The sequence below is a fragment of the Protopterus annectens genome, chromosome 2.part1, assembly GCF_019279795.1.
Source record: "Protopterus annectens isolate FY-2018-M chromosome 2.part1, PAN1.0, whole genome shotgun sequence".
NCBI lineage: Eukaryota > Metazoa > Chordata > Ceratodontiformes > Protopteridae > Protopterus > Protopterus annectens.
Genome location: NC_056729.1, coordinates 1,985,020,987 through 1,985,034,249, shown reverse-complemented (window position 1 = coordinate 1,985,034,249; position 13,263 = coordinate 1,985,020,987). Strand labels below are relative to the sequence as shown.

The following is a 13,263-nucleotide window of genomic DNA, read 5'->3' as shown; positions in this document are numbered from 1 at the left end:
TTCTCTTTTTTTCCCTGCTTTTCTGCTCTTAGCTGACCAGTTTCTTTCCAGATGTCTTCAGACTGCTGGCTGGAGGTGGTCTGAGGATTTGCATTCATTCATCTGCTTATGTACCTCTACAGTCATGGGTTGTAATCATATGTCAGACACATGGCTCATGGAAGAATTTAGGCTTTAGTACCCCTGCTGGGCATCCGTGGAGAAAACCCATCTCTTTGGAATAGTTTAGCAGTGATCAGATCAATACGACATCTACTGTTATGGTAAGTTCTTACACAAGTGTACTGTTTGGATTAAATGACACACACATGTATGTGTGTGTATATATTTATATGTGTGTGTATGTATACACACACGCGCGTGCATATATATGTATATATATATATATATATATATATATATATATATGTGTGTGTGTGTGTGTGTGGGTGTGTATGTATGTATTTATATATATATATATATATATATATATATATATATATGTGTGGGAGTGCATGTATGTATATATATGTATATATATATATATATATATATATATATATATATATATATATGTGTATGTATGCATACTTTGTGAACTAAATATAAAAAAAAATAAAATGCAAAGTGGCTGCAACAACAGATAAACTTTTAAATATTTAAATAAATAAAAATACGCATTCTAAGAACAGATAATCAAGCTTTCATTCTTTATAGGTGGTAGAACTTCTTCAGAATGCAATACATTTGAATGACAGTATGATAAAAACTAAGATGCATATCCTGTGAGAGAACATTAGAATCTTATTAATGGTTATATACATTAACCAATGAACTCGCAGTATACATTCAAATTGATCAAAATAACACTTGTAAAACTGAAAATATGCAAATTAATCAGTTAAACCATCTGAGAGCACTTTTAATGTTTATATTTTCATTTAAACCAGGGGAAGCTTCAGAGTTCAACAGTAGCTGCCACTTAAGTTCCCTTAGTTCCAAGCAGGTATCTGTATTACCAAAGAAAACATCAACCTGTTCCAACACCAAAAACTGAAACTTAACAAAATTAGCACGTCATACTATGTTTAGCAATAGCATTGTTCATGCTCCTAGACATAATAGCCCCCAAATGCTTTTTAATTCTGTCTGACAGTCTTCTGGAGTTTTTCCCTACATAAAAGCTGCTGCACGAAGAAGAAATACCAGCATATACAACAGAAGATGAGTGACAAACAATCTAGAAAAAGTGACAGTATAGTTGCAGTGTGGGAACTTATAAACAGAGCATAAATAGATGTAGGGGCATACAACACATTTATGACAACAAAACATTCCTGGAGCTGTAGAATCAGAGTTAGGTGTTTCTAAAAAAAAATGTTTATCTCTGTTTTCAAAGCAAGCCCTTATGTTCCTGGATCTTTTAAAAGTAAATGCGGGTGAGGTACCAAGAGAAGATCCAGTCTGCTGTGTTTCTGTCAATATATCCCAGTTATACTGTAAAATCTGTCTAATCTGTTTCATATCCCTAGATATGGGAATGGAAAACTTAAGAGTTCTGTCAGTGTCAGAAGGGGTCTTAACCAAATATTTAAAGCCAAATCTTAAAATAGGTAAATGTTTGATGTCTCTGTTAATAGCTACCTCATTAAATAAGTTATTAACAAGAGTGTGTGGATAGTGTCTCATGTAAAACATATGATGTTAAGTTGTCCAATCTTGCGTTCTTGCTGGATGGGTTCGGAGCCTATCCTTGTTCGGCCACTTATTATAGCTCGAGAGCTCTTTACTGGCTCGAGGCTACCCCTTATCCCAGAATGCCCAGCGCCAGCTACCCAGATCTCGTTTGCCGCTTCAGCTGTGTGGTTGCGTCAATACTGGCTCAGGCTTAATATAACTTTTTTCTCTTCTTAAAATTCAATAATTTACTTGAAATTTAGTATTTTCTACCCTGTTTTATAGTAGTTTGTAAGTTATTTAGTCCTAAACCCCTTATCTTGTCTTTTGCTGTGTTTTTGTGCTATTTTGGCCGTCGCCCCTTAGTCACTAGGCCTTCTGTTTGGTTACCTGAACTCATTTAAGTTAGAGAGCCCCCCCCCCCCTCCCAAGGACAGCCGTTTAAGTTAGAGGCTCTCCTTTTAAGGCTTTTATCAATATAATTTTTATTATTGTAGTGTGTCTGTTTGTGTGGTACTTCCTTCTTTTTTTCTTAGTTTGTCCAAGGAAGTTAAAACGTCAGGGTTCAAAAAGTGTGACTCATGGTGTCAGAAGATGTCTCTGACAGATGGGCACACTACTTGTGTTTATTGCTTGGGTGGCTCTGCACCTGCAGGACTCTTGTGCTATGTGTCATGCCTCTAGTCCAAGGGTCCTGCAGGAGCGGAAAAACAGCTTATACTTCATGGATTATTAAAACAGGATTCTCCGGCTAAAGCATCTCAGCCAGTGAAACCTTCAAAACCACTCACGCCATCGGCTCCATGTTCGGAACTGACTTGTGAGTTTGACAAACCAAGTGTGTCGGTGCCGACTGGCACCGACAAGATTACCCCACCGTCGGTTCCAACTGTTACTTCGGAGCCGTCTCAGAGCCACAAAAGAGCTAGGTATCCTTCTTTGGAGCCGATTCGCTCAGTGCCACAATCACCATTACTCCAAAGCAAGTCCAGTCATCGCTCATCTTCCCACTCCTCTCGATCCTTGAAGTAATGGAACAGGATGTGGAGAGAGCGGTCATTAAGTTGCTTAAGTCACAGGCCCTTGCTAAAATGCTTTCGAGCCCACCTCACCAGGCTTCGGCTCCATCCGCTTCGATTTCGATTCTTCCTCTGACTATACTTAGTTCAGAGCCGGAGTCTCTGGACACTCCAATAGTGGTTCCTTTGGCTCCGATGACATCCTTATCGGCTCCAACGTTGGCTCCGATTACCTTGATTCTTCCTCCCATCGAGGTATCTGGGCGCCGAAGCTCTCTCGTCAGCTCCGAGGGGGGAAGTGGCATCGGATCCTTGTCCAACCCTGCTCTCCCTCTTGGAGCATCGGCTCAGTTGAGCTCAGCTCCCACATTGGCCTCAGAGCCATCGCCCTCGGCGCAGAGTGGTATTCCTGTCTCTTTGGAGCTGGAGTCCTCCTTGTATTGAGACTGTGATGCCTTTGAGGTCATGTGGAAAGTGCTGTCCCCACAGACGGCTCCACTATCGGTTCCATCGGCTCCGCCCCCCTCTGTGCCTGTGACAACCTCTGCTCCTCCTCCAGCCCCAAAGCGTAGGGAACGTATGCCTCAGGACACCCCTTTGGGTGAACACTCTTCTTCTGAAGCCTCCCCAGAGCATTCTGAGCAGGCTCCCCGGAAGAAAAATTGCAAGAGGAAGCACCTAGACCCCCCTGAGTCTGTCACCTCAGATACAAACCTGGATGAATCGGAGGGGTCCCCAAGGTCCCCCTCTGAAGATGTTTCCTTTTCGGACATCCTTGAGATTCTCAGGCAGAGGTGTAGCTGGACTTCCCTAGCCCCTTCCGAGGATGAGTCTGTATATCTGGGCACATTTGGTTCCCGACCTTCCACCTCCTGGGTGTCTCCGCCTTTTGATCCACTCATGTCTGTAGTGTCTCAAAAGGCTTGGTCAGCTCCAGATTCCATGGAACCTGTCCCGAGGAGACCCAATAAATTCATCACAACTTCCCAAGACAATGGTGGTAGCAGCAGCCACAGAGAGAGTTAGCTGAAACCTCCTCATCTGTCCATCCACCGAATAAAGACTCTCATACGATGGACAGATATGGGAAGCGAATGTTTTCATCAGCGACCTTCTCCCTTAGGTCCCTGAATTATCTTTCCCATTTTACTAGGCTTCAGAGAGATCTCCTAAAAAAGCTTGGAGAATACCCTACAAGATCCTACAGCTGAGGGAGCTTCAGCCAAGGTAGCTACCCAGCTTGCGACTCTTAATTCAGTAGTCAGCTCCTCCATGAGGCTTATTTCATACGCAGCCGATGGAGCAAGTAGTGCTGCGGGAACAGGAGTAGCTCTTAGGAAACATTCTTGGCTGCTGCTGTGTCAGTTTGCAAAACCTTTGAGCGTCCTTCACCAATACCCCCTTTGATGGCTCCTCTCTCTTTGAGCTTCAGGTGAAACACGCTTACTAGATGCCAGCAGGAAGGCAAGACGCTCTCTGATGTCGGAGTCCATTTTTCCACTACTACCAGACCATACCCAAAAGGTCAGAAGGGTGGAAAGATGTGGTTTTGAAAATCCCAGGGACCCTTGCCTGATGCACGTGGTGAATTTTCCCCCAGGGGCAGAGGGGGAAATAACAATGGCAGATGCCGCCCTCGTGGCAGAGGGGGTCCACAAAATCAGGGTGACAGAGATGCGTTCTTTTCCAAACCCTGAAGGGATGCCTGACTGCTCAACTCTGGAGGCAGTCGGGGGAAGGCTTTCATTGTACCCAACCGCCTGGCAAAAATATTACAAAAGCAAATGGGTACTAGCCATTATATCCGGAGGTTACAAGATTCCCTTTCATCAACCCCCTTTTGTTTCAAAGAAATCCATCACAGATGTTTCACCCAATCTAAGGGATCAGGCAGTCACAGACGTTTAAAGACTGCTAGAAAAAAGGGCCATCCAGGAAGTCCCCGCAGGCCAAGTAGGATCTGGAACTTACTCAAGATTCTTTTTAGTGCCCAAAAAGACAGGGGACTGGAGACCAATTCCGGATCTCAGCAGGTTAAACAAATCTGTACAAAAAGAAAAGTTCCAGATGGTAACACTGCAGTCCATTCTCCCCTTTCTGGGTCAGGACATTTGGATGTGCTCCATAGATCTTCAGGATGCGTACTATCATATAAAAATGGACAGATGGTCCAGGAGATTTCTACGCTTCCGGCTAGGGGCCAGTCATTACCATTTCAGAGCTCTGCCCTTTGGTCTCGCCACAGCCCCCATGGTGTTCACCAAATGCATGCCAGTAGTCATGGCTCACCAGAGACATCAAGGATTCCAGGTGTTTCCTTATCTGGACGACTGGCTCCTCACTGCTACCACTAGGCAACAACTTATAGAAGCACGAGATTACACCATCTCATCCTGTACTCAACCGGGCATCACAATAAACTTCGAAAAATCTGCCTTGTTGCCCTGTCAATCTATTACATACATAGGAGCAGAGCTAAACACAAGAAAAATTATTGTAAAATTGCCTCAGGGAAAGAGTTTCCATTATTCGAAAACAAGTGTCACTTCTCCTGAGGAGCAAAAGAATTCAAGTAAAATATGTTCTTCAAGCTCTAGGGTCCATGGCAGCAGCCATTCTTCTAGTTCCCTTAGCGTGCTTTCACATGAGAATACTTCAGTGGCTACTTTTCACACAGTTTTCCTTCCAGGAATTGCCCATGTCTCACATGATGCTAATTACGGAATCGCGCAAAAGACACCTTTCCTGTTGGATGGTCTCCCCACTAGTTTCTCAGGGCAGACCTTTCATGGTACCCCATCCGGTTGCCACAGTGACCACGGATGCTTCCCTGATAGGGTGGGGGGGGGGCATTTTCTAGGGAAGACAGTTCAAGGCACTTGGCAACCTCACGAGTACCACTTGCACATCAGCGTCCTGGAGATGAGAGCAGTGCTCCTAGCATTGCAATCTCTTCAAGACTCTCTCCCTGCCGGGACTATTGCAATACAGACGGACAATATGTCAGTGGTTTGGTACTGACTGGCGGAACCAGGTCTTACCCCTTGTGCCGAAAGGCCCTCAGACTGTGGCAATGGACGATTTCCTCCCAACGTTTTCTGATAGCAATGCATATCCGTGGGACATCCAACATAATAGCGGACAGGCTCAGCAGGGCTATTCTCATGCCTCACGAGTGGTCTCTGAAACAGGAAATTGTGGATCTTATTTTCCGCAAATGGGGCCAGCCTTGCTGCGCTCTCTTTGCCTTTCCCCGTAACAACAAATGCAGCAGCTACTTCTCCCTTGTTCCTCTTCCAGGTCAGACACCCAGGGATGCTCTAGTGCACGATTGGCCTCAGGAACTCCTTTATGCATTTCCCTCCTTCCCTATAATTCCAAAAGTCATTCAGAAAGCAAAATCGTTGGTTTGCAAAATGATCCTCATTGCCCCCTATTGGCCTTGATAGATTTGGTTTCTGTTCCTTCACCCCCACCTTCTAGCTCAGCCTTGGATTCTAGACCCAATGTCGGACCTCTTGATTCATCAGTCAGGCGAGCTACACCAATCCCTCCAATCTCTCAAGCTCACAGCTTGGTTACTCCACTTCCAATCCTAGCCAGGCTCCCCAATATTTCCCCAGCAGTGCGTGAGATTATTGTTTCCTCCCATAAGGCAAATACAAGGAAAGTCTATGCTAGCAAATGGAAAAGATTCTCTTACTGGGCAGATTCCAGGAATGTAGATCCTTTTACAGCTCCTGTACATGAGATTTTGAATTTCCTAGCAGAACTGTTTCAGTCTGGTGCAGCTGCTGCTACCAGCAGAGTACAAGTAGCTGCCATTTCAAATTTTCATGTCGGAGTTTCTAACTCCAGCATAATGTCTTACAAACTCTGTAAGGCCTTCATGAGAGGTACATCTCTACTTAGACCCCCAGTGAAGGAGCCACTTCCACCTTGGGATCTCAGTTTGGTTCTTGCTTCCTTGATACTGCCACCTTTTGAACCAGCAGCATCATGTTCCTTGAAGTTTCTCTCTTGGAAGACTCTTTTCTTAGTTGCTATTACTTCTGCCAGATGTGTTTCAGAACTTCATGCACTATGTGTTCACTCTCCATACCTAGTTTTTCACAAAGACAGGGTTTCTCTGAGAACTAATCCATCTTTTCTACCTAAAGTTTGTTCGGACCACAATTTGCGTCAATCCAATTCATTGAACTCCCTTTTTTTTCCCTAATCATTCCAACAATGCAGAATACAAATTATACCAATCGGATGTGCATAGACAACTGCGTTTCTATCTCCATAGAACTAAAGAGATGAGAAAATCAGATCAGTTGTTCCTTTCATTTTCTAACAACAAACAAGGCCTTCCAGTTTCTAAAGTAACATTGTCAAAATGGTTATCGGACACCATCGTCCCTACCTACCACTTGGAACAAAAAATCTTCCAACAAAACCCAAAGGTCATTCAACCAGGTCAGTAGCTACTTCGGTAGCATGGCAGTCTAGATTGCCCATAGATTCAGTTTGTGCAGCAGCTACTTGGGCAGATCCTCATACATTCATTTCTCATTACAAAGTAGATAAGGTCTGCCGGGGCAGAGCTTCCTTTGGTTCCACGGTTCTGAAGAGTCTGTTCCAATGAGCCACCCAGGATTGAAGTGCTAGGGACGCTGTCCCATCCAGCAAGAACGAAGGCGAGTTTGGACAACTTAACATAAAGAAGTTATGTACCTACCATAATGTTCCATGTTAGTTGTCCTTCATCCCGCCTTCCTTCTTGCATCCCTCCCTCCTTCCACCTTCCTCAAGGACTGAGAGGAGTTTCTCAATGGTTTCGCTGGCTAATTTGTTTTGTTATTAGTTGCTTCTCAACCAAACCATGACAATTAACTGTATAAACAGGTTTATTAATGGATTATCTTCTGTAATTATGTCTAGTGTGAGCTATCTCAAACGAGATCTGGGTAGCTGGTGCTGGGCATTCTGGGATAAAGGCTAGCCTCGAGCCAGTAAGGAGCTCTCGAGCTATAGTAAGTGACCCAGTCGGAGCCGAGGATCATCTCTGAACCCATTCAGCAAGAAAGAAGGCGAGATGAAGGACAACTAACATGGAACGTTATGGTAGGTACATAAAGTACAGTTTTGTACCTACCATAAATGTAGATGTTCGAGTGTTCACCCTGCTGCAGTCATCACACTTGGGTTATCCTGTCGTCAGGTGGTCCCGCAGTCGGACGGATTTCCAAAGTCTTGGTCTGACGTCGGTTGCTGTCACCTCATCCCTGACGTCAGTGCGCCAGGGGTACATATATTGCAACCAACGCCATTTTCTTCAGTTTTTCTTGCCCCAGATGCCCCCAAAAAGGTGATCTAAATTAGTACCAAAAGGTGTGAACACTGTACAAACACAAAATCCCTTCAGCTATAAGCAAATACATCAGAAAGGCATAGCAAAGATATTTAGCCAGTAGATCAGAGGGGTTGGAGGGAGGGTAACCTGGACTGCAGCAGGGTGAACACTCGAACATCTACATTTATGGTAGGTACAAAACTGTACTATGTTCATCATGTTACCCTGCTGCAGTCATCACACTTGGGTTGAGTCCCAAAGCTAAGGTAGGGTGGAGGCATCATAGAGGGTTAGTGGAGGCAATGAGGCCCTGCAGAACTGCAGTGGCGAAGCCTGCCCTGGACTTAGAGTAAAGAGGTAAGTGATAGTGTTTGGTGAAGGTGTGTACAGAACTCCAAGTTGCAGCTTCTAAAATTTCCTTGGTAGGAACCCCCTTGAGAAAGGCTGTAGAGGTAGCTGTTGCCCTGGTAGAGTGGGATCTAATGGTAGGAGGAACTGGTTTCCCATGATGGGTATAGCAGAATCGTATGCAATGGCCTATCCATTTAGAAATGGTTTGCTTGGATATGGGCCTCCCTTGAGAAGCTGTAGCATAGGAAACAAAGAGCTGGTCAGTTTTTCTGAAAGCCTTAGTTTTATCCAAGTAGTAACGAAGCTGCCTGTGAATGTCCAAGGAATGCAGGAGTCTCTCACCTTTGTTCTGTGGATTAGGGAAGAAAGTGGGTAGGTGGATGGTTTGATTTAAAGCTACACTGGAAACCACCTTAGGCATGAAGGAAGGAAGGATTAGTTCGTAGAGAAACTCTATCTTGATGAAAAATGAGGAAAGGTTCCACTGCCATAAGTGCCTGTAATTCTGAGACTCTCCTAGCAGAAGTTATTGCCAGGAGCAGGGCAGTCTTCCAAGATAGAAACTGAAGGTCTGCAGAAAAAGATGGTTCAAAGGGAGGTAGTGTTAGTTTTTCCAGAACAAAGTTGAGGTCCCATGTTGGTGTAGGGGCTCTTCTAGGTGGTCTAATGTTTTTTGCCCCTCTGAGGAACTGCCTTAGAAGAGGATTTGAAAATAAAGGTGGATTCATGTCGTAGTGAGCTGAAATAGTTGAAGCATGGATTTTAATTGAGGAGAAGGAAAGTCCTTTATGCAACATCTCAGCTAAATACTGCAGAATGTGAGGCATATGAGGCTGAGTTGTGTCTTGGCCTTTAGCTTGGTTCCAAGCACAAAACCTTTTCCATTTGTCCGAGTAAGCCTTCCTGGTGCTTGGCGTCCTGGCCTCTAGAATAACATCCAGTACTGCTTGTGAAAGAGGGGCTGGTGGGATGCTTAATTGATTTGCCATGCAGCCAGGTTTAAGGTTTTGATCTGGCTGTGTAGAATCTGCTTGTCTTGCTGCGTGAGCAAATGAGGTATTTGAGGCAATATCCATGGTGGGCTGTGAGTCATATTCTTCAATAGCGGGTACCAGTGCTGGCGTGGCCAGGCTGGGGCTATGAGAATCAGTCGAGGTTTCTCCTTTTTGACCTTCAAAAGAACCCTTGAGAGAAGAGGTAATGGAGGAAAGGCATATGCTGTCAGGTTTTTCCAACTGAAGGAGAGAGCGTCCACTTTCCAAACTTGATGGTGGAATGTCCTTGTACAAAATTTTGTCAGCTGGTAGTTTTGAGGACTGGCAAACAGGTCTATATTTGGTAGACCCCATCTTTGAGTTATCATTGTAAATATTTGTGGGTCTAGCTTCCACTCTTGGGGTTCTTTGATGTTTCTGCTTAGGTCGTCTGCCAATGTGTTTTTCTGTCCTGGCAGGAATTGAGCTTGTAACTGGACTTGGTAGGCCAGAGCTGTGTTCCATAAGATTATTGCTTGCCTGCAAAGAGGGTAGGAATGTGTGCCCCCTTGTTTGTTTATGTACCACATTACTGTGGTGTTGTCCGTCTTTATTGCAAGTTGTCCTGGCTGTAGTAGATCCTTGAAGGCTGTCAGAGCTTTCTGTACAGCTAGCATCTCTTTTTGGTTTATGTGCAGTTTTCTTTGTTCTGCAGTCCATAGGCCTTGAATGCATTGCACTGCCATGTGTGCCCCCCAGGCATAGTCTGAAGCATCTGTTGTGATAGTTTGCCCGGGTGGGGGCAAGGTGAAAGGCTGACCCTTGTTGAGGTGACATGCCTGTGCCCACTATAGAAATTCCTGTTGAAGGCAGGGAATGAGAGATATCACTGTGTCCAAGCTGTGGCTGTGTTGAGACCATACGCTTTTTAGGTACCACTGTAATTTCCTCATATGCAGTTTTGCAAATGGTATTATCAGAATGCAAGATGCCATGAAGCCCAAAGCCTACAGAATTTTTCTTGCAGTTTATTGGGTCTTTGTTGCCATTGTCTTGAAATATTGAGTCAGTTGTAATTGCTTGTCTGGTGTAAGATAAGCCTTCTGGGCCGTTGTGTCCAAGCTGGCACCCAGGAATGTCATTTTTTGTGAGGGTACTTGTTTTGACTTCTTTTCGTTTACTGTGTACTCCAGACAATTTAGTAGATGCTTCACAAAAACCAGATGTTGTAAGAGAATGTCTTTTCTTTCTGTTTGGATGAGGCAGTCGTCCAGATATGGATATATTTGAATTCCTCTTTGTCTGCAGTATGCAATTACTGGTGACAGGCATTTTGTGAATACTCTGGGCGCAGTAGATAAGCCAAAGGGCAGTGCAGAGAATTGATAATGGGTTGAACCTGCAATGAAACGGAGGTATCTTCTGCAACTTTGTCTGATGGGGACATGCAGGTGTGCCTCCTTGAGGTCCAACGTTACCAGCCATGCTTCCTTGCCCAACATGGGAAGTAGCTGCTGTAGTGTTAGCATCTTAAATTTGGGAACTTGTAAGTAAGTGTTTAGAATTGAAAGGTCCAGAATTGGTCTCCAAGCATTTTCTTTTCTGGGTACTAGGAAGAGTCTTGAGTAAAATCCTTGGCCTTGCTCTTGAGTTGGTACCCTTTGAATGGCTCTCATGGCCATGAGAGCTGTAATTTGTTTTTGAGCCTCTGCCCTTTGATTTTGTGGCAGGTTTGGCATTCCTCTTTCTATTGGCAAGGTGTGAAAGTGGAATCTGTATCCTTGTAAAATTATGTCTAGGACCCATTTGTCCTTTGTGACCATGTGCCAGTTGTCTGCAAATAGTGCTAGTTTTCCCCCCAAGGGGGCTGAAAAAAGAGCTTTGTTTGGCCAGCTGAGGTGCAAGTCATTGAGTTTGCCTTCTGGTGGGTTGAGACCTGTCTTCTCCTCCCTCCTGGGTTGGAGTGCCCCATTGGCGAGGCTTATACTGAGCTTGTGGTTGTCCTCTGCCCCTTGGGCGCCTGTATTTACCCCTTTGAGGCCTGTCAGTGGCTGGAAAGGACCAATTTTTTGTTGGCCAGTTTCTGCTGAAGCGAGGGGGTTGTACTTGTAGGAAATCTTTGACTGTTTGCATTGATTTCCCCTTATCTTCCATTTTCTTTAAAACTTCTTCTGCTTTAACACCAAAAAGAACATCTTGCTGTAAGGGAGCATCTAGTAGTTTTGCTGTAACATGATCAGGCAGACTTTGTTCCTTTAACCAGGCATGCCTACGTATAACTGATCCAGTGACAGCTGCTCTGCAGGAGGTCTCTAAAGAATCAAACCCACATTGTAAGGTAAAGTGGCTGAGGTGTAAACCTTTTTCCCCCATCTGTCTAGTGCTCTTGAATCCCTTTCAGAAGGTACTGGATTTTTAGCCATGGAAGCCTTTGCCCCCTTGGGACCCTAGGAGATAGTCTCTGGGTCAGCTACTGGGCTTTTGTAAAGGAATTTGTGGGAATCGGGTACTCTGTAGTATCTGTCAGGCTTGGCCGGGGCAGGATGTAGAGTCAGGGTTGAAACTGGATTCTAAATAGACATCATCCACAATATCCAAAACAGGAGGGATGGCTAGAGGTCTGTGTTGGGGGAGTAAAAGAAACTCTCTGAGCCTTTTCTTGGAATCAGAGTAATCGTGACCTTCCCAGTGAAAATGTTCCCTCATAGTGTGTAAAGTTTCCCCAAAAGAGTAATCTTCTGGAGGGGAAGCTGAGGGAATAGAGTCCTCAGCATCAGAATCTTCATAAGGAGAGAAGGAATAGTCTTGGTCCTCAGAGGAATCCGAAGAAATAGACAGTTGTTCAGAGGAAGCAGAATCTTCCTCTTGTCTAGGCCTTTTGTCAGGAGGAGGCTGTGAACCCCTGATAAGAGAAATCAAATCTTCAGCCATTTTGAGCATCTGTTTCTTAGGCATAGGGCCTTGAACAGGAGACTGAAGTGAAGCCTTTTTCGATTTAGAAGGAGTCTTCGACTTGGAAAACGTTTTGACTGTAAGAGTCGTCGGTCTGAAAACGCCTTCAGAAACCGATGGCGTTTCAGAAGTACCGACGTCCTTGGAAGGTAAATCGTCGGAGGGTCCTGAAGTAAAAGGCTACGTCGGCCCAGTACATTCCGTTAAAATATCTGTAGTGGTCTCGGGTTCCAGAACTGCGGTAGTCAGAGGCTGCGTCGGAGCCACACTGATAACCGGAGAACCAGAGACCGCATCAACCGAGGCCTCGGAATCGGGCTTAGGCCTGGGTTGTCTGTCCTTGTCCCTGCGCTTTTTGTGCACGCCGGTAGTCGGTAGCTCCGACTGCATGTTATAGTTAAATTTTCTACAAAAAAAGTGTTGTGCGAAATCAGATCGTCTTTTAATAGTACGTTTATTAAATCTAGCACAAAAATGACAATAAGTGACGTCGTGATCAGGGCCTAGGCAAGGTATGCAATAAGAATGAAAATCCTTATGAGGTATTTGCTTCCCACAAGAAATACAATTGTTAACTTTTTCTGACATCGGTCTGAGGCAAGAAAAGTTTCCCCAACGGGGTACTTAGCTTTATAGAAGACTTCGGTCAGAAATTCGAAAATCTCAGGAGTCGGCCAACCGGCACTTGCGAACTGCTTCTGCTTCGGGCACCGCGTGGCAAGAAAGACTGAAGAAAATGGCGTCGATTGCAATATATGTACCCCTGGCGCACTGACGTCAGGGATGAGGCGACATCAACCGACGTCGGACCAAGACTTTGGAAATCCGGCTGACTGCGGGACCGCCTGACGACAGGATAACCCAAGTGTGATGATTGCAGCAGGGTAACACGATGAACATCTTCTTTTTTCAATAGTGTAGCTTGTGTTTTGAAATCATTATCATGACTGGTGATCCGAGAAATGCGGATAAA

The 13,263-nt window shown here is 44.8% G+C and overlaps 1 protein-coding gene across 1 annotated transcript in view; it reads left to right on the top strand.

Annotated features, from left to right (window-relative positions):
* Positions 1 to 13,263, top strand: part of CWC27 (CWC27 spliceosome associated cyclophilin) — a 1,911,839-nt gene that overhangs the window by 339,452 nt on the left and 1,559,124 nt on the right. The gene's annotated exons all lie outside the window — the stretch shown is intronic.